The sequence below is a fragment of the Lathamus discolor genome, chromosome 3, assembly GCF_037157495.1.
Source record: "Lathamus discolor isolate bLatDis1 chromosome 3, bLatDis1.hap1, whole genome shotgun sequence".
Taxonomy (NCBI): Eukaryota; Metazoa; Chordata; class Aves; order Psittaciformes; family Psittacidae; genus Lathamus; species Lathamus discolor.
This window is the reverse complement of record NC_088886.1, coordinates 101,532,031-101,553,952: the sequence shown is the minus strand read 5'-3', so window position 1 is coordinate 101,553,952 and position 21,922 is coordinate 101,532,031. Positions and strand designations below refer to the sequence as shown.

At 39.4% G+C, this 21,922-nt stretch overlaps 1 long non-coding RNA gene across 1 annotated transcript; it reads left to right on the top strand.

Moving 5' to 3' along the window:
- The first annotated feature begins 505 nt into the window (after positions 1 to 505).
- LOC136011157 (uncharacterized) lies at positions 506 to 7,602 on the top strand. Its single transcript, XR_010611241.1, has 3 exons — positions 506 to 584; positions 5,308 to 5,418; positions 5,918 to 7,602. It is a non-coding gene; the product is annotated as an uncharacterized LOC136011157 (long non-coding RNA).
- The last annotated feature ends 14,320 nt before the right edge of the window (positions 7,603 to 21,922 follow it).

The following is a 21,922-nucleotide window of genomic DNA, read 5'->3' as shown; positions in this document are numbered from 1 at the left end:
TCTCACAGTTTTGAACATCCTCAGAAAAAGTAATTGCATTGCTTTTGAAACCACAAAACAAGCCATGAATATAATTTTATATTGCAGTAAAAGTGCTAAAGCAGATCTACAAGTGATCCATTTTTATGAGCTTCTATCTCATTTTCAGGAGGCTTTCCGTGTCTCTATGTAAGAGAAGGATGACAGGTTACACTCAAAAGGAGCATAAAACATAGCTCTGTTTGCCTCGTTCTGAAACGGCAAACTCAATGTTGGTGTCAAACATGGGAGCACATTAAATCTCCTACTGCACAGTTCACCAGTATGACACGGTTGCAAGGGAATGGGAGATAGTGAACACAGAAAGTGCCCTCAAACCTGGGCATTGTTAAGGTCTTCACCTCCCCTTAATTAGGTTCATCTGCAAAAGAACCAATCAGTCCTAACAGAAAAAAAAAAAAAAGAAAAAAGGAAAAAAAGAAGAAGCTGTGAGGGCAGGAGCTATATAACCACTTCAGCTGCTGGCCTTTTAGGTCTTTTGGTTTGTGGTCTGTGTCAGTGTCCTATTGCAGGAAGCTTATTTTTCCTGGGCTGAAGAAGAAAAGGTATTTTCCCTTTTTGCTTATGAAATATTTAGATGTAAAAAAGCATTTAGGGGCTGGTTTTGTTAGGTTTTTATACAGGTAGCAATTGAAAACAAAAAATTCAGGTCAAATGGGAGGGAAATTTTGTTGCGGTGTTCTTTTGGTTTGGGTAGGTTTTTCTTGGGGGGGGAGAGAAGAGAACAAAAAATGAAAATCACTGTAAATAGCTAGCAAATTTATTTTAATCCCAAAGTAAGTATTTTACTTTCTGCAGGTATCAGGAGATTGAATACAGAAGTAAATCTGTATGAATTTCATAGCAAAATTCTTATCTCCACATCAGAAAAGGAAAGACTGTTTCCAAGTGGTTGCCTTGACTTTTTCTTGTTTCCTTGGTGCTTTGCTCTGTTAAAATTGCTTGACTGGCTGTTGTAAGCTCACAAATTGATTCAGGCAAATGCATCTGAGGTTGTTTTTTTTTTCTGTGAACAAACTAGTCTTCTGAAATATTTTCATGTTTCTTCTTCAAAGCACTTATAAAAATACTGAATTTGATCTTTGACTGGGTAAGTGGCTCTGAGGAGGGTCTGAGTGCCCTCTGTTTCCATTAAAGCCATGAAATACTGTTTTGATTACTTGTAGCATTTCCCAGGATTAGTTTGCCATCTCATGCTAAAACCCCTGTATGTATTCCAACCTGCTCTCAGAACAGGGGGAGCTGCATGGTTTTGAGATATCTGTCCTACTCAAGAATGCTCTGCTCACATGCATGTGAGCAAACCATGAGTTTTGTGCACTGCAGTATCTATAATCGGTGCTTTTTTTTGTAGGAGGTAGCTTTGTAGTTTGGGTTAGGGTGGAGTAGCTCAAGGAAAATGGCAAAAATATTTGTTTTATTTCTTTAAGATGCTGTGAGACAAATTTTTAAACAGAACTTACCTAGGAACTTAGTTTTATATAGGTAAATCTAGTCCTGCTTGTATGCCCACAACAAAATCACATTTCTGAATAGAAACCCCCCAGGCTTCAAAAGGTGTATTATTAGTACTCTTCAGCAAAACATTTCAACAAACATCAATAGCCAAGGCAGAGAAAAGCAATGGCCACAAAATGGCTTCTTGGAGGAGGCTGCATCCATGAGTCATAGTCCTAGCCTTGTAAGAGCTGCTACTTGCCATCCCTATCCAAATCCTTCCTGGTAAAATGTGTATCATTTGAGACATGGCCCTGCAAATCTTGCTACAAAGAGAAAACTCCTATCTAATTTATTTTTCTTTGACTGTGTTAGACAACCACAATTGCAATTCCCTGCAGCCCTGAGCACCAGCGCAGTCATTGCCGTGTCACTCAGCTGACGTTTTCAAATGGGGCCCTTTCTGCACCTCTCCCTTAACACTGGTTACAGCTGTATTGGTTTGGTACTAAGGTTAGAGCCAGCAAAATCAGGTTTATTTTTCTGCTTGATTCTTTCAGAAAAGTGCCTATCAAGCCTGCAGTAACTCACTTTAAAGCAGTGGTTGGCATACCCTGATCAGAAAACCTGCCTCTACTGCTTGTTACTACTTTAAGTTAGTAAAGGCTTGTTACTATGCATTTACTTCAAGACATCATAGGTATGCAAACTGCAGAGGAGGTCAGGGCACTGTAGATGAGTGTCAAAGTTGCCTGTGAGTATGAGAAGTAAAGGCAGTGATGCCTATGATGGAGGCAGCAGTTAGTTGTCAAGCTTCAGTCTCTGGCACATTACACAAACTGCACTTTGTGTCATATCCATTGTGTGCACCTGCCAGTTCTGTAAAGCACAGACTTTGCCAAGGGAGAATTTCAGATGGTTTCTTGCTGTTGGTTAGGATTTGGTTTCTTTAAAAAAGCAAGTTGGATTATTTTTCTTTGTAAGGCTATAAAAATAAGAAATAGATAACAGAGGATGGAAAATAACGAAGTCAGAAATAAAACATATGTTAATTGGTATGTTTGCTTCAATTATGTCGTGATACTTTAGTATAAGATCATCCTCAAGGTTCAAAAGAAAGCTGCTCTTTATGTGTAGGATAACATTATCCTTGGCTATTACCGTTTACCTCGCTGTTAAATAAAAAAATATTGAAGAAATGAGCAGAAGTCCATGATGTTTCACAGAGTGGAAAGATTACTCCTGAATTATGTGACTTAGGCATGGATATACATGACCAATGTTTCAACTAATTGAGGGGGAAAAAAACTATCCTAGTCTAAAATGCAAATGAGAAGCAGTAGGATATACAGTAAAGGAATATTTCAGCCATGCTGGGTAAACCAGCATTGGTGACAAAGGTGAAAGCAGAATAGGATTCTGCAAAAATAACTGGTAAAACAAAAAGCTTACACTTAGCAGAAGTATTTGGAAAAAAAATACCATGTGATGATGGTCTTCTCTGTTTCTTGCAACTTTGAATGAAATACATTTAGTTACTGCACTGTCCGGGTGAAGGTGATAGGTTCTGCATATGATCTCAGCTCTGTAGACTGGGAGGTCATTTCCAGTAAAAAATGTTGGTCCTCTAGGGAAAGGGAGGGGACCCTACCCATGTTTCATTCAATAGGATGAAAGTCCTGAAAAGGAAGAGGTCTTTTAATTATTCGAAGTAAGTCAGTTTTTGTTATTACTAGAGTACAACATGGAACTCTGTCAACAGTGGTATGGTTCCCTCTAGTTGTCTGACAGCCAACATTTTGTCAGCTTAAATACTGGTTCTTCTAAGGTGGGAGGGCCTGGATCCAGCTGAAAGAAAGCTTCTGAGAGAGACAAACCTGCTGACTGCCTCTTTCTCTCGCAAAGTAAGAATGCTGAATTTTGGGAGGTGACAGGATACATCTTATCCATGGCAAGGGTGTTCTTCATCCACAGCAGTCTCTGCTCAGAAGCAGCAGTAGCTGTTGTTGCCATGCTCTCTGAAAAACATGTTCCTGCTCTGAGGGCAGAGCTCCACTGACACCCTGCAGCCCCGTGGGATGGAGGTGTGGAGTAATGCTATGGGTCATAGTAGGCTGGGAAAAAATTCATGACAGCTTTGCACAAAATAGAAGGATGCCCTGAATTGCAATGGAGTGGAAAGTATGTAATTTCAAGTGAGCTCATATGATACCGAGATGCACTTTATTCCAGAATGTGGAGGTCAGTGTGAGACACAAGATCAATGTCCCTTAGCTGGCTAGATTAAATAGCTTAAAGACAGGGTCTAATATTAAAGTGATATATGGAGGAAAAAAAAATGGAAGAAGCCATCCTTCCCTTGGCATACAGAAAACAGTCTTAAATCACAGTCATGTTCAGAGCACACTCTAAGCCAAGGATTGTACTAGTTCTGTTGACAGAAGATGCCTCCCTATAGAAAGCTCATACAGCATGTTGCCAGTGATTTTTGACTTGTATCACCACCTTAGCTCTTCTTGATGGACCAGGCCTGCTTTTTGTAAGGGCTACGATCTTATGTTACTATGGAAACTTTTTTTTTTCTCTGAAATGGGACCCTTGCCAGATGTGTGGCACTTTATATTTAGAGGTGTAAAGGACTTCACAGCTCCTTTAGGACTCTGCCCTAGAAAGGCATGTGACTGCCACAGTTTCAGTAATTTACATGAGCATGAGATCACCCCATCTAAGTTTAGGCAAATTTGATTCCGAAGCTGAGCTGAGATGTACTGGTATATTGTTTTGAAGATCATTTAGATGGGTTTACCAATTTGGACCATAATTTATTGTGTAAGCCTTCCACTTCTTAAATCCATCCGTTAGTCTCTGTTTTCTGGGAGATGGTCTTAAGTTCTGAGAGGTGAAGAGTTATAAAAAGTTACATTTATCACTTAACGCTTCTGGCAGTTCACAAAATTCTCAAACATCTGAAAAAATCTCAGTTTCAGGTCAAAGCAGCCCTAAGAGACCCGAGACAGTAATTTTTTTAATAGAAACACTGAGAAATTTAGTATTCCCTCTGTTTTACATTAAAAAAATACAAACACGTAAAGTTTTTAAAATATTTTTTACTTTAGGTCTGTATATCAGTATGAGGAAGTAAATAATTCCTGAGAAATGTGTCTGAAAGAGAACAGAGTATGTCTACTAGCAAGCCACAGTTTAACTGAATGTTTAACAGGCTGCCTCCAGCCAAAGTGTGCCAATTCTGTACATGGGATGAAATAAAGCAAAAAACCAAAATGCCCATGACTTACAACATTTACATATGGAGGAATTTCCTTTTCTTTTGAGTGTTGTTGTTTTGTTATTTTACTCCTTGTTTTCTTTGAATATCAGCTAAAGTAAGAAACTCAAAGCAAACTAAAACACCGCACCTAAACTGTATTTAGTGATTAGTATTAAGAAAGATAATTGCAGAAATAAAGAGACATTTATGCTAATGTTTGAACCTTTGTACAACATGCCTCAAGAGACTAAATTTTGTGCTTAAATAGATATCATAAGGGAGTAATTATTTAAAAGTATTTTGAAATTAAGCTGAAGGTATTTAATGGATTTGGTTGGTTTAAAGTTAATGCTATTTCAAAAAGATTATTTTCTTAGTTTTAAATGCAATTTAAGCTGCTGAGTAAGCTAGGACATCTAAATACATCCTTTTACATTGCAGCTCTTTATCTTTAACCTCCCTCACTTATTTTTCAAAAGATTAAAACAGCAGTTCAATCTTCTATATTTTTTCTTTTGCATCAGCTGAAAGGCAAAGTAAAACTCCATTGCTCTTCTCTACAGGCATTGTATCCTTTGCAGAGCCCGATGACATGAGCAGAGTTGCAAGGAATAATTACACATGACAGCTTGTGGGAGTTTTTCTTGAGCGGGTCCAGAACAGGTTCTGGAAAGGTGGTGATAGTTTTTGCTGCAGGGTGCTGGGTTGTTTCCAGATTTATTGGGTTAAGTGCATGTCTGGGATGGGTGCTAGTCTCTGTGTTATCTTCTGTGTCCAACTGCACTCCTTCTAAGCACTCCTGGAGCCAAACAGGAGGCTGACATGGCCTTTACCTGCTCCACAAGTTGTACCTTGCTGCAGGTACTCCTGCCAAGGTCATGCATCTTCCTGCAGTTCAGCATGAGGGGCCTTCAGCCTCTGGCTGTTGCTCATATAGCAGGCCATCCACCTCCCATCTGGCTCACTGTGGCATATAAACACCTTCTGTTATTCTATACTTGTTATTCTCTGAGTTTTTCTCCCAGATGTGAACATCCCAAATGCAAGATTCGATCCTTAATATCTTCATTTTTTTTACCTCTTTGTGTTATTAAAATACCAGTACATTCTCGGGACTTGTGTGAAATATATAAAAGTGCTTTTGGTAATTTAATTTATATTTTCATTGTCTAGTGACTTGGCTGTAGTGAGAATGGAAGCAGAGAAGATTGATAGCGCAGAGAATGTCTTCAGCTTCCAGAGAAGAAGCTCCTCCATGTAGTCAGTGGGAGGGTTACATTTAAAAATCATGAAGACAGCCCTGAAAAGACTAGATTAGTTCTGATGTGTTATTCCAGCCTTTACCCATTAAACGAACAGCAGATGGTTCATCATGTTATATTCTATTGACCTACAGGAAGTGATAGAAAAGGTGTTTTTGTCACTCCTACTTGCTACAAAAAATGTAAAAGTTGCTTTTAGCTGGTAACTAGTGACCTTAATTTGGGTATCTGTCTTGTTTAATGAGGAGAGGGGAAAAAAATCAATGAAAGTAGTGGTTTTAAATATGTTATCTGAATCCCCTGGGCTTATTAGGTAGGATAGTCTTGTAGACAGCAAGATCCATATGGAAATCCTTGAGGTAATTTCATGCAGTGTTGTCCCATACTTGTAATTCTTTGCCTGTGCAGATGATTTTCTATCTGACCAGACTAAGTATGATGGGCAAGTCACCCATTAAGAGGATTAAATGCTTCTGGCTAGAACAAAGCAGAGACCAAGACTTCATGTGTGGCATGGAGTTGAGCTAGTATGATAAAATAAATGAAAAAAAAAAAAAATCTAATTTTCATTTCTGACATGCTTAGATAACAGAAGAATTCAGTTTTTCTATTTTAAATGAGAAACATAAATAGTTTACAATGGACCATTCAGGGATAAATCAAGTTTAGAATATTAACTAGATGCCTAAATGCCTAAAAGCAGTCTTTAACTTTTCTGTGAGTTGTTCTCCTAAAAGAAATATGGTCTGGAGTTTGTCAGTCTCTTGAATGTTTTATAGCCTTAGAAAGTTATATTAAGAATGTGAACTTGGACAGAATTGTAACCTTGGGGCACAGTACCTCTATTTTTTTTAAGCTTGCACAGAGGAGTGGTTCTGTCTGAGCCAAATTGGGATAAACGGAGACTAGGAAATATGGCTGCAATGTAATTTTAGACAAAACCTATCAATTGCGCAATTGGCTTAGTTCAGTAAAATCTACAGATCAGTCACGAAGCTGAGAGGAATTTATGGACATAAAGTACTAATTTCAATCACCAGGGCACGGGTGGTATTTACATGTGGGGGACTTAGGCAGCAGGGGTGAAAAGAAAAGCAGAGTCTAACAACTGGTAACAATCCTGTTTGATATCCAGCTTTGATCTGTTTGGCTACCCTGAATCTTCAGTGAAAAGTTGGATATGCTTAATTTAAATAGCTTCTGAATGATAAAGGCATATAGGGCTGACTCTACTCTGCAAATTTCTTGACTGGTTATATCCCCCAGGAAAATACTAAAAAATAAAGAACTCTGAGGTATGTAATTTTCCTGTGGTGAGTTTTGAGAGCCTAACTTTTATCCACTTTTTTATTCCTCCATGTGTACCTTGCACGGGTCACCACTGTGTGATTCATACTTTAAGAGTTTATGTGAGAGGAGATTGCTGATGAGGACTTGTGTTTTCTGACTGTATTAAACAAGCACGGTGCTACCATTACACACACACGTAAAAAAGCACACTTCCACAACCCAGAAAAGACAATTAAATTCAAAAGGCTTCTTGAGTAATAGTTGATACTTAGGGAAAGGTGCTCTAGAAGCAGGCAAACTAAGTTCAAGGACAAGGCAGCTATGGGTTTCTCAGAGGCCTCATGCTTCACATTTATGCTGTGAAGAAGCTCAGTGGCTGTTTGATGGAATAACTCAGCAACATTCAGTTGGCACTCAGCATATTTTTCAACTGGGAAATTTCCTGTCAGCTGTATAACAGCTTTCACTGACTGAGCAGACAAGGCAAGCACAGCCAAAGACAAGAGAAAGAAGCAAAAAATAATTGACTTAGAGTAATTCCCGTGTCTTGTGGAAGCCTGCTGCAATAAAGAGTGGAACAACTCTTCTTAAACGTTATTTTTACTTACATGTATTTTGAGTTGCTGAAGAAATGAGGACTAGCAGCAATAAATCAGGGACTGAATGAAACATGCATTTAAGCCAATTTCCCACACATTCCAGCAACTTACTATACCAGTTTAGTGTTGGCATCTACCTCTATTTTCATCCAACAGTGATTTGTTTTCTAAATGTGAAATAATCCATGTTTTTTTGCAAACTGAATTAAGTCGCCCAACTTGATTTTTCTCTAGCAAATCAAGTTGCCCTAGCACAAAAGCTGTTTATTATACATCCTCAAAGCTTGGTGCAGATTTGGATTAAGACCAGAATGAACCCCTCCTCTACTGTTGGAGTACTTCTGTGGTATCCTTTGACATCTCTCTTGATGGGTTAAGACATGGGGTCAAGGGTTTGTATTCCAAGTGTTGGTAATAGAAAAGGGAAAATATTATATCCTTATTAGCTGGTCTTGACCTTCCTCACCCCTCCTTGGGCCTCTGTTCATGACAGGCTCTGACAACATTATGCTATTATTCAGCATGGTGGATTTATCTCTGAATCTCTGAAGCCTAAGCTGTCTCTTAAAAGAGCCACATCCAGGGAGAATTGTCTAAGCACAGAAACATGCTTTCATTCTAACAGGATCAGAGATTATGGTGCTTTCATCTATTCCAGCATGTGCTAAATCTGCTGATGGTGGGGAATTCCAGGTCTGTTTTCCCTCTAACCATTCTCCATAACAAAAGCAAAACAAAATAATTGATGTGCTGCTCTTAGACTTAGTCTTGTCCTCCCTGGAGACTTAACACTAAACTCTGAAAAGAATCTGAAAATGGGGGTTTACTTCCGTTGTTATTTTTACTGTTCATTCCTGTTCATCTCTCCTAAACCATGGCACAAATAGAGCCCTATGTTTCAGAGATGATATAAAGCAATGATAAACTTTATATTTTGTCCAAATGACTATGCAAACTGGTAAAAAAATTGGTGATTGGAGAACAGATCAGCTCCCTGGAGAAGGCGACAAGATTACCTTGGGGAAATCCAGCCTGCTTGGACCATCTCTTCTCACTACACTGCAGCCACATACATCTCTGTGTCCTCAAAATAGATACACTTGCATCTAATCCCTGTGTCCCATCTTCCTTGACTGGAGGAATGGAGGCAATTGCCCAGTGTGTTAGGGTCTGAGCAGTAATGTGCTGTGGGCTGTGAGCTACTTGGAGACTAGTTGGAGTCAATATAAGAATTAAGAGGTTCTAGCTTAGGAAGTGTCTGTAAATGCACTAGCTTTGAAACATGCTCAGACTTGAAATGCAATAGTGGTGAGAGAAATAATTAATTCACTGAATGTCAGAAAGGGGGAGCAAAGCATGAAAAGTAGCAGTGGTAGCTATAGGAGCTACTTTATCTTATATTCTTAGAGAAAAGCCCTACAGAGCTGTTGGTATGTTAAGTTCAAGACAGTAATTTATTTTTTTTTAATATTTTTTTCTTTTAAACTCTGAGCTGAACTGCAAAGCTATGAGAAATCTCCATTCATGAGCAGTGGCTTGGGGCCTGACAGCTCAGGGCCTGCCTGGCTGTACTTCTTTTTCCCCTTCTCAGCAGGCAAGTATCAGAAACCATATATTCACTGAATGACAGCTTGGGACAAATCATGGCTATTTACAATGTGATCTTTACTTCGAACAACTTGTGCATGCCATGAAACATACTTGCATTTCCCAAATATTTTTCCTAAATTGTAAGTGTGTAGTCATATTGTGTGCATATTTTGTATTTGAGAACTAATTATGCACATGAATTGTTTGGCAAATGTTATCTGAATAATGAACAGTTGAGAAACCAAGTATTCACTGACAATACCCACAAATGGAACAAAGGTAGAATTCATAAGCTTTGTTATTCATTGTTCAACCAGCTGTAATAAACTTTTTCCTTCTCTTGAGAAAAAAATCAAGGAATATGTTCTTTTTTCTGTCCTTATATATCATCTTATTATTTTATTTTTATTTTTTTTAATTCTTCCCCTTTACCCTCACCCCTCCAATGAGTAGAATAGTCCTTCAAAATTCCCAGGCTACAACTCATTAGCCTGGGAGCACCTCACAGCCAGAGCTCTACAAGGGAAAGCATTGAGGGGGATTGGCATTGCTATTGGAGCAGAACAGACAGAAAAGGTTTTTTACTGTTATTTTAAACAGCTGGGTCTTCTCTTTGATAAAGTTAATAGACCTATGTAGGATTGACTGCAGTGAAAAGATGGCTTCATCACCCTTTTGCTACTGCTAGAAAATGTTGCTTTTTTTTTTTTTTTAATTCATGGGTTTAAATCATTCTTGCCAGAGCAGTGAGGACTGGGGAAATGGAAAATAGGGCACCCTGAAGGGTGTCAAAAATAGGATTTACTTCTCAGTGCTGCAGGCTCAACAGCAATGAGCTGTGACTCCAGCCAGCCATTGGCAGAGGCCTTGGAGCCCATGCATGACAGAGGTAAGAGTTCAGATAAGTTAGTATCATCTGCTCTCTTGTACCTGCTCTGCTGGTAGCTCTGTCCACAATAGCAAAAGTCAAACCTCAAAATAAGCTGCTTTCATAAACTTGGCTGTATGGCTAGTTAGCTTTCTCCCTCTGGCCTTCAGGGATGCTCTTTTTCTTAAGCTGATGTCTGTGGGGTGATCAGCATTGCTCGTGGCGCAGTTGCTTCCCTGCTCATGCAGCCAAGGACAGTGGCACTGGCTCTGCCAAGTGACAAGGCCTCGTGGCTCCAATCCTTGCCTTGTACCTGCCTTGGGGCTGCCAGAGTTAGGGTTAGGCATTTCACACCTCTGACTGCAAGGCAACAGGCCTGTGGGACTAATATTCGGTTATTTGCCAGGTTGCACTTGAAGGGGTGTGCGCAGCAGTTTTGCATATGAATTTACAGACTGGCAGAGATGTGCTCGTCACATGCCCTTCCTTTGGAAGACAAGACAGTCCAGCCACCCTCACCTCAGCAGCTGGAAATAACAGACCCACCCTGAGCTTGCTCCAGAAGCAATGACTCTTCCCTGCTCACCTTCACCTTCAGAAGCTTGAGATATTTGAATTAAACAATCCTTGTTTAATTTTTGAGTGCTTTTTTTTTTCCTTTTTTTCTTCTGTGGTTTTTCTCAACATATTTGGAATAATCTCTATTTTGAGGTGCTCCAATATTGAATGTTTTTCTCCCAGCAAACAATGAGAAGGCATAGACACAAATTCATTTTCCGTTTTGACATTGCGTGCAGGAAGTGATACCTATTCTTCCTCATTGGTGTTTCTCTGCTTTCCTTTTTTCTTTCTCCGTTGCTACTCTGCAGCTTTTCTAACCGTTCTCCAGTTCTGTCAGAAAAATGAGATTCAAACAAAGAAATTTTTTTTGCTTTTGGGAAATTACCATTTTCCCTTTGTCTTTTTCAAAAGTGATATTGCGAAAGGTAAAAAAGAGGGAGAAAAATATGGTAAAAATGGGGGAGAAAAAGACAGTAAAAAATCGATGATTATTACATTCAGTTAAAATTTTAAGGATTAGGTCTGCAAACTCCATGTAATTTATTTTTTTCCTTTTTTTAGGGGGGATGGAGGGAAAAGTATATTAAAACCCCACCCTACTAGAAAAATTGCCATTTGCTGCTATGAAAGACATAACTTGGAGAATTCAGTCTTCCCCAGCACTAGCATTTAGACAGCAAGTTTCAATAATTCTGCAGATAACAGATCATCCGGCAGAATTTGGCGTGTTGCTATAACTGCTTCTTGAAATTATTACTCTATTCATATTCAATAGATGGCAGGAATGTAGTTTAAGATCAAAGATTACTAAGAATCAGAAACAACCAGAACATTGGGATTCTCTTTTTCCAGAGCAGATTTTTTTAGGTAGCACAGAAAGTAATTTCTTTTGGCTTGCTGGATCAGAGAGACATTTTATTGTCTGCCGAGTCATTCAGTAGCTGAAGGTCTAAGCCAAATGTATCTGCAGCTCTCCTTCATGGTCTAAGTATTTTAGCTGTTCCAAGAACTCTATGAATATCTATGACAAGGAAGGGTTATGTTCATGGTGAAACTGGTGATGTTTGGCTTTGCATGAAATTGTATGGTTGCTAAGGAATGGTTAACTTCTCCAAAAGCAAGTCAGTACTGTGGGATAAAGTGAACACCCTAGTTGTTTTCAACCTGCTTCAACCCCACATACAGGTTCAGACATCTGGCTCAGTCTACTTCACACTATAAACCTAGCTAGGTGACATAATAGAGTATCTTCCATTCTTATTGCAGGACTTGGGAAACTAATGACAACTTATTGAAGCTTATTTACATTTGGATGTAAATATTATATTGAATGTGCTTTTACTGCCATTTCTCCAATAAAAAAGTAATATATATATATATAACCTAAATATAAGCATGTCCATGAAAAATGAGTTAAAAAAAAAAAGGCACTACAAAACTATTTAGTAAGTTAGCAGTCTTACTGAATGTGAAATACCATGGAAAAATGATAAATGCATATAGAAAGAGAAATAAAGTACATTTATTTTAAAACAATCTGTAAAGGAGGATACAGTTGTACTCCGGACTTTCAATCTGTCAGAACGTAATCTGATAAGCCCTCTTGATTCTTAAAGTCTTTCAAGGCAATTCTTTTCAGCTTTTAAAACAATAAAACCCTAAGAATGAAACATGGGTTACCCCTCTAAGGAGCATCTGCCACTTCGTGCTTTCTCAAAAGCATTGTCAGTAGAACTTTTTGGCCGCTGTGTTAGGAAAAAGAAAAGTGCATTTGTGGCTAAGAAGGTCTTCAGAACAAAGCAAGGCAATAACATACTTCAGCCAATAGCTCAATTTATATTTCTGAGTAATATTTCTGAAAGTCATTTAAACTTTCATATACATCCTAGTGAGGCTAGCTTGTGCCCATCTTTCCCAGAGACCTAGTCATGGACTTATTAACTTTCATAGTGCAGCACTATTTGTAGCAATCTCACTATTACCAGTATCAACCTCTTCCACTTGGGGTTTTGTTACCATATCTTTCAAATTACATGATAGGATTATGCAAGAAGTTCATGGAAGCCTTCCATGAAAATGCATTTGACCAATTTTTAGGGAAAGGGGAATAGAGCATTGGACTATGGGAGCAGCTATGTTTGCTGCTTAAGCTCAGCAAATGAAAAAGGAACATTTATCTAAATGCAAAACTTTAGAAGCAAACCTACAAAGGCTGTCTATGTTAAAGCTGCATCCTTTGCTGTTCTTATACAGGCTTATTGGTGCTGCAGACTGATGCACTATTCATTCACCTTCACGCTAGTTGAGGCCATGTGTGATTGCAGAGAAACAGGTCTTCCTTGATTCCAAAGGGAACTACTGAACAAGCACAACTAATGAAGCTACATTCTTCTGGACTTGTGTCACTTGGGTTAATTCATTTTTTAAACTTGGTTATAGATGGAGTTTTTTTTGCTGACTCCACATATAACAAAAAAAGATTCCCCTGCCTTTTTCCCCTAAGCATTTCCCCTTTTCCCCATACTGAATATTTGGCAGCTGCAGAAAGTAACTGCATTGAAGATAATCAGGGTTTTGTAAGCTACCACCTTTCTCTAACTCCCTATTTCTGTAAGACTCTCCAGAAATTCCTGACCCTTGACAGACAGGAAGTTTGGACATGTTCAGTCATCAGAGTCAATCTAAGACAAAAGTATGGATGCAACATCATTGTGTGGTTCCTACACCATCAAAACACTTCACTTTTTTCCTACTGTTTGACCATGCATATTATAATAAAGACCTCAAAGATTTTTATTCTAGATTATAACAGTAGATTAAAATATTTTTTAACAAGTTTGTTATTAAAGTCTCTATTTTTACCACTGGTACAATTATTCAGAGGATGCAGCAGAGATTTTAAAGCAGAACAATTGTTAAAAGGGAGTTCCAGCCCACAGTTACTGACTCATTCATTTGGGGAAGATTCTTTTGTTTCACCCCAGTTATTTACCTTCTTAGTTTTATGTTTGAGCTCTTGCATGTTTTAGTTAGTGGTACAATAAAAGATGAGTATATGTGCTTTTCACGCAATCTCATTTGGATAGTCGAGCAAATAATTAAAGTTGATTTTTTTTTTTTTTCCTTTCTCTGTCCTCTTTAAAGTATTTTTCAAAATCTTTTAACGGCTGCTACTGGCAACATCATCTCAGGAAACCTGGATAACTGTATTGCTCCAAACAAGAACAGAAATGCATTTTAACCAAGATATTTTCCCCCAGATTCTTAATTCAATCAGTCCTTGCTTAATTTTCTTTTTCATTTTCTGCTTGTCTCAACTTTCTTTTTAACATTCTAATGAGAGCTATGAATGCGGTATGCATAAGAAGGTCTTTGTCATTGTATTTTGACAACAAAATTCTCCAGATACTTAATCATGTTTTTGGGCTTTTTGTTTGTTTGTTTAAATATTTTTGCTGTTTTCCACTATTTTTCATTATTTGCTATTACACTAAGCTATCTTCTTACCATGGTAGTATTTATCCACATAATATTTCCATTATTTCCAGCAGCACTACTCATGATTAATTCATTTCTGCAAGGCAGCAGATCTTTTAACCACAATAAACTCAAGTGCTGTATGTTGGCAAAACATTAGGTGCTGTGGCCCCTACAAAAGCTGATGAGCAGAGCAAGTCTATTTGTGCAGAGTGCTGAAAACATTAGCATCCTGGAGACTGTTTTTCCTCCTTTTGAGATAGAGGAGGACTTGGAAATTTTTCTTTCTCTGGGTAGAAAAGAATCAACCATGCTTCCCATAACTTCAGCAAGTACATGCAAAACAGGGAATGTTCATCAGGCCTTCTTCCATAAAACTTTTCTTTTTTTTCCTCTTTTTCTCCCTCCATCCACCTGCAGACCAATGTGGCTGAGATCATGCCATGTCAGAGGCAAATGTTTTAGACTCTGTTGACTACATCTGGCAGGACAGAGCTATCATTTCCTTATCCTTAGAAGAAGCTGCTCTCTTCATCTGCCCCGGGAATGCCACGCTGGGTGTCTTCCACTTTCTGGCCCTGTGGCTATTGTATCCCTGTGGCAATCATGGAAAGAGGCATTTCCATATATTAACAGTTTACTGTCTGTCCGTTATATATTCTTTGGATTGTATATCTTCAGTTTGTGTATGCCCACATAGAAATAGGCTTCTCTTTGTTAATAACAGAGAAACAAACTGGCCCAAGACATAATTTTCAAAAGGTGCTTTACCAGGTCAGGTTGGAACACACAAGAACTCATTCACACTATTTCTATCATGAACAGATAACTGCTGCAGTAGAAACTCAAGCACGTCAAAGTTATGTCCCTTTATAACTCCTACTCTGCAGGGAAGTAATGCTTTTCAGCTGCTTTGACATTTAAGAACTGGATATTCACATTACTTATACCTGGTGTTTGTTGTTGGCTTTGTCCCTACATAGTCTGATCTTTCAGAAAGATTGCTGATGTTAAAGCTAACCAAATTCAAACCTGCTGTTTTGTTCAGTCCCTGATCTCCCCCCAGTACTTTCCACAGCTGTTGTACTCATCCTCCTCAGCCTGGCTTCTGTGATGCCAAGCTCTTGCATGAATTACAAGGGCACTATTGCAACAGCAAGGCAGAGTCAGACCAAGAGTGTTGAATGTTTGCTGTCATGTTGGATGTTGTCCCTTCTTTTTCTGGGAAGCTACTTATCGTGTCTTGCCTTCAAGGACAGCATTTAATTTTGATTTGTGTGGAGCAGCAGGGTACTGGAGATCAAAGTGATCTGCTGCTGAATTTGTGTGTCCTTTACTTTCTATTAAAGGTGTTAGTTCACATCTTTATGAAGGATGTATTATGTGATCACAGAAATAGAATAGATTTACCTCTTTTAAAATGCCTTTTATCAATTTCCTCTTGCTATAAAGTATGAATTATTGACAAACCCTAGGCCTTCTGTCACACCTAGCTCTGGTTTAATAGCGCTCTGCAACTTGCCTTTGTTGCTATGGTGCTTTCACAGCTACAGTGCATTACATAGTGTAATAAGTAACAAACGCTCAAGGCAGCCTGAAAAGTTGGCACGCTGGCAATTAATAACTTCAAATTCTTGACTTAAGCAAAGTTTTTGAGGGCATAAGGCAACCAAAGTGTTGACAGGAATGGCAAATGTTCTCATGAGATAATTCTCAAGTTACCTACCATTTGAAATTGTGTCAAGGGACAAGGGATTTTCCTGGAAGTAGTCAGATACTAAATATGTATAGCAGAGAGATTTCTCAGATATAGGTTATCATCTTTTATTGATGGCTTTATTTAAAAATAAATAAACCTACATCTTACGCCAGTTTCCTTCTGGTTCATAAGTATAAAAATACAGAAAATATAATGATGTTTTAAACGTGTAAGATCTCAGACACTTTTGTGCAGCAGCTTGGAAAGTTTGGAATTTTTCAGAGAGGAAAAAAACTGCAAAACAATAAACTTTATTGCCTCTTTTCTCACAAAAAAAAAAAAAAAAGTCTATTCTGCATCTTTGCTGTGCACAAAACTGCCAGGATTATTAAAGAAAAAAAAAGAAAATGCAGATTTCTGTCATGGGAATTGAGCCTTCAGTGACTCCCTGTGTAGAATAATGAGGTGGTGATACCACTTGAAGAAGCTAATGGACAAGTATCCATTTAAAAGCATTTTCAGTCTCGGGTGTATTAACATGTACGTTCATTGTAATGCACATAAACGTAGTAAAGTACCTTTATTCACTGAATATTAGTGTTGATAAAGTAAACACTGTTAATGTGCAATATAGGGAAATAATATAAATATATAAAGTAGCATTGACAGGAGCTGCTAGAAGTGAGATAAAGGGGTATAGGTGTAACTCAATTCTTGCTGTGTTAAAACAGTTGTCAGGTCTTTTCAGAAGAGCCCATGCTGAAGCAAAATATGTTTAAATTGGCCACTTTTTTTTTTTTTTAACCTCAAAATGTGGAATATAAAAGTGAGAAATAAGCATGGGTTTAATGAAAAGATACTGTTCTCACAAATTAATGAAGCTGAAGCACGGGCTGCCCAGCTCCCTTGATGTTTGCTTGGGCAAGCTCTGCAATGAACCACCCACCTGTTCTCAGCACGGACAGAAACACTGATGACAAAATGGACATAGCTGGCTGAGTCTGTTATGAACATTTGAGAAAATGTGGAGTGTCCAGGGAAGTTGTGGTGGATGTTGAATTTTCTGGCAGTGATAAGTCCCCTGCAAGGCATAACCCGCTTAGATATAAAACCCTTGTTTTGGAGAGTTTACTGGGCTTTTTTTTTACATATGGTGAGTCCTGTCACTGCTGGTTTTTGAGGTTTAAATGCCCAGCCCTTTTCTGGCTGCCTGGTGCTGGTGCTGAGCTGATTCCCAGTTCTGCCAGCCCTAGCTCTGCTGTTAGAGTACTGCAGCAACTGGCACCTCTCTTTGGTGAGGAAGCCAGGCAGGTGGTGGGCACCACAACCTGCCAGAGGTTAAAATACTCCTGTTTCACTCTGTCCTGGCCATGAGCTGTCCTGCCACCAGCGTGTGAATGAAGCAGATGTTTGTGTCTCCCTTTTTGCCCTCATGTCAGCTCATAATGCTTACCTAGCAAGCAGGAATAACCTTAAAAATAACCCTTGGGAAGAAGTCTAACGCTGACTTTGTTCTGTCTTTAACCTCAGGCAGACTGTTGTCAGCAAGAGACTTTTTAATGATGATTCTCCCCCCCCGCCCCAGCTTTTTACTACCAGATAGCACTGTACTGAGACTTGGAGACATAGACTGTATTCCCAGCTCTGATGTTTTTGCTGCCTTTCCTTATCACTTTCCAACTGTTCCACCACGTACCTGGCATGTCATACACCACCTCTCTTGGGCAGCAATGCTCTTTACAGTGTGCTTTTAAACCACCTACTGAGTCCCCAGAGACTGTGGGCTCTGGTTACATGCAGAAGATAAATAGCAAATCTAAAGGGAAATTGCTAATAAGACTAATATCAATACTTATTTTTCAAAGCATCGTGCTAAAAAGTTTTAGTAAGAGGCAAGAGGGGAAGATAGCCAAAAGTGCAGGCTTTAGTTTAGTAAGAGCTAAAGTGATGTGTGTGCATGCATTGCGCTGCCAAGCAGAACTTTGTGGAAACTTCTGGTACTTCAAAATGTGTTTTCAATACAAATTGGACAAAGGCTACATTTTGAGAACCTTACATTAAAATGCTCCCCTAATGTATTTGGAACTGCTTCCATTTTAGTTATGTCAGATTATTTTTCCAGAATGTAAAAGGGATTTCCTTACAGGGAAAGGAAGCAGATGCCTTTCTGGAAGAGGGTCAAAACATGATGATGCAAGCATCACATAATATCCATTGTTAAGTAACCTGTATAAATAGCAATTACTGCTAAGTTATTTGAATTGTGAAATCATTGAATAACTTAGGTTAGAAGGAACCACTGGGTAGGTTTACGTAGTCCAACCTAGCACTCAAAGCAGGTCTAGCTTCAAAGAGGAACCAGCTCACCGAGGGTCTTGTCCAGCCTAACACTAAATGCTTCCAGTGATGGAGACTTCGTGGACTCTTTGGACAACCATTGCAGTGCTTAACATTTTCATGGTGGTTTTTTTTTTGCATTTTTCTCTTTGCTTTATACCCAGCTCTGATTTATCTTTCTGTGATTTATGAACACATCTTCATCTTTTCACTGCCCACCTCTTTCTCAGTGGTTGAAGACTGCAGCAGGTTGTCTGTCCTTTTCTCTCTGGTCTCAAGGCTGAGTGAGCCCAGGTCCCTCAATCCCTCCTATAATTGTGAGCTCCAGCCTCCTCCATGGTGGGTATCAGTACCTCTCCCCTCATGAGGGACAGTGTTTGGGACACTGCACATATGATGTGGTCTTACTGGTGCCTAGTGGAGGGAAATGGGAACTCCCAACCTGCTGACTACCCTCTTGATAAAGCTGCCCAGCACAAAGGTGCAGAGCTTGCATCTTGCTTTGCTGAGCTTGTTGAGGCTCCCCTTGGTCCATCCTTACATTCTGACACATTTCCTGAACAGTACCCTGCCCTAAGATAGATTCTCTGGGTACTGCAAAAGGATACCACTGCAAATTTGCTGAGACTGCATTTTCCCAGTTATTTTGGTCCCTTGTGAAAATGTATCAGCCACAGTATTGATTCTTAAGGATGCCATTCATAACTGGTTACTGATTTGAACCACTGGTCACTCGAACACAGCAGGCCAGTTTACATTTTCACCCATGCCTAAAGAGAATTAATCATTATAGCAATTATAATGCAAAAATTATATTTTAATCACAGAATAGTTAGGGTTGGAAAGGACCTTAAGATCATCTAGTTCCAACCCCCCTGCCATGGGCAGGGACACCTCACACTAAAGCATCTCATCTGGCTTCGTCCAACCTGCCACTGAACACCGCCGTGGATGGAGCACTCACAACCTCCCTGGGCAACCCGTTCCAGTGTCTCACCACCCTAACAGGAAAGAATTTCTTCCTTATATCCAATCTAAACTTCCCCTGTTTAAGTTTGAACCCTTGTCGTATCACTACAGTCCCTAATGAAGAGTCCCTCCTCAGCATCCCTATAGGCCCCCTTCAGATACTGGAAGGCTGCTATGAGGTCTCCACGCAGCCTTCTCTTCTCCAGGCTGAACAGCCCCAACTTTTTCAGCCTGTCTTCATACGGGAGGTGCTCCAGTCCCCTGATCATCCTCATGGCCCTCCTCTGGGCTCGTTCCAACAGTTCTATGTCCTTTTTATGTTGAGGACACCAGAACTGCACACAATACTCCAAGTAAGGTCTCACAAGAGCAGAGTAGAGGGGCAGGATCACCTCCTTCGCCCTGCTGGTCACGCTCCTCTTGATGCAGCCCAGGATACGGTTGGCTTTCTGGGCTGCAAGCACACACTGAAGCCGGCTCATGTTCATTTTCTCATCAACCAACACCCCCAAGTCCTTCTCCACAGGGCTGCTCTGAATCTCTTCTCTGCCCAACCTGTAGCTGTGCCTGGGATTGCTCTGACCCAGGTGTAGGACCTTGCACATGGCATGGTTAAACTTCATGAGGTTGGCATCAGCCCACCTCACAAGCGTGTCAAGGTCCCTCTGGATGGCATTCCTTCCCTCCAGCATATCAACCGAACCACACAGCTTGGTGTCATCGGGAAACTTGCTGAGGGCGCACTCAATCCCACTGTCCGTGTCACCGACAAAGGTGTTGAACAAGACTGGTCCCAACATCGATCCCTGATGGACACCACTCGTTACTGGTCTCCAGCTGGACATTGAGCCATTGACCACAACCCTTTGCATGCAGCCACCCAGCCAGTTGTTTATCCACCAAGGGGTCCACCTATTAAATTTATGTCTCTTCAATTTAGAGGCAAGGATGTTGTGTGGGACAGCGTTGAATGCAAACATTTTTAATATAATAAAATTTTTTTTTTTTAATTTTAATATAATTAAAATCAGAAATTAAGGCAAGCTATCAACATGGGAACACTGTTTTCCAGAATTGAAATTATGCTTCATCATACTTAAAAACTGTATAAGTTGTTTTGATATATTCATCTTTTCTCTCTCTGCTTTTCATTTAAAATGAAGAGATTGCTAGAATCAACTTCTAAATTATTGCATTTTTAAATAAAATTAAGTATGCAGTGTCTCAGCCTGTTCTGAAAGTAATATTTAAGACACAAAAATAATCATTTGAAATTTTAAAGGAAAGTTTGAGGATTCTTTTTATTTTTTTTTATTTATTTTTTTTTAAGCAAAAAGCCTGTGTTTGGAATTATAAACACCAAGAAATAATAATACACTGTTGCTCAGTTTCCTGCTTTTATTGGCTTGCTTGAGTGTTATCGCTGCTATAGAGTATCAGTTCTGCTGAGAATGTGTTTGACAGCCACCAGACAGGTTCCCTCTGCAGAACCAGCACAGCATCTGAGCTGCTGCTGCTTGAAATTCAGCACAGTATTTCTCCAAAGCCAGTCCAAAGGTTGTAATGGCCAAGATTTATCTTAGTAATTTGATCTTGGACCATTGGAAATGTTTTTTAGCCTTCAGACATGCTGCTGGTTCAAGCTTTCCAATGGGATGTGAGCCATAGACTTTCTCAGTTGTCGTAGCTGAGTTATTTTGCTACTCAGCTACGCAGAAGCAGCAGGCCTTTAGGCTAATTAATAAATCATCAACGCATTTGTGGTGTGAAAAATGAAATATTTATGCTTGCCAGAGTAATGTTTCTGTCTTGCAGCCCCATGCTCTGTTGATGCCTGATGGAGGATGAAGTAAATACCAGCTGGTGTAGAATGAGCAGAATATAATTACTTTCTACAAAGTTAAGTGAATATTAAAAATAGAAGTCAGATGCTGGCAAAAGGGGGAAAAAAATGTATGTATACATGCCTGAAAGGCAGAGCATAGCCAGTACATGAAGGGAACACTTGCCTAACTAGTGCCGTGGGGACAGAGAACCTGCAGGATCCATATTGTGTACAAATGTGTCACACAGAGGTCTTTTTACAGAGCACTTAGTGACCAGCTGGCACAGCTAAAAGGCCTGAAGGGAAGCCAAGGATGCTCTAATGTTCTGGTCAGTCATCATTAGGGGACCAGTGAAGGACTTAAAGCATCAGATGTTGTTTCTTTTCAAAAAATGTGTCCACTATTAAAAGAAAGAAAATATTACTTCTAGGTTTTAAGGCAAGCAGGAGCTAGTTTTGTTCTTTGTGTTCTGACACAATAGTAGATTTAACGGAACTGTGCTGGGTATGATTTTTTGCAATCACTGCCCCAAGTCCTCCAGCGAGTGAATATGTGAGCACCAGACCAATCAAACCCCTTGAAGAAAAATATTCTCATGTAGCAGAAAGAGAATTTAACCCCTTATTTAAAGTGGAGGCTCTTTACAATAATCAGCTAAAAGTGGTCTACACAAAGGGCTGATTCTATATGCTGGCAATTA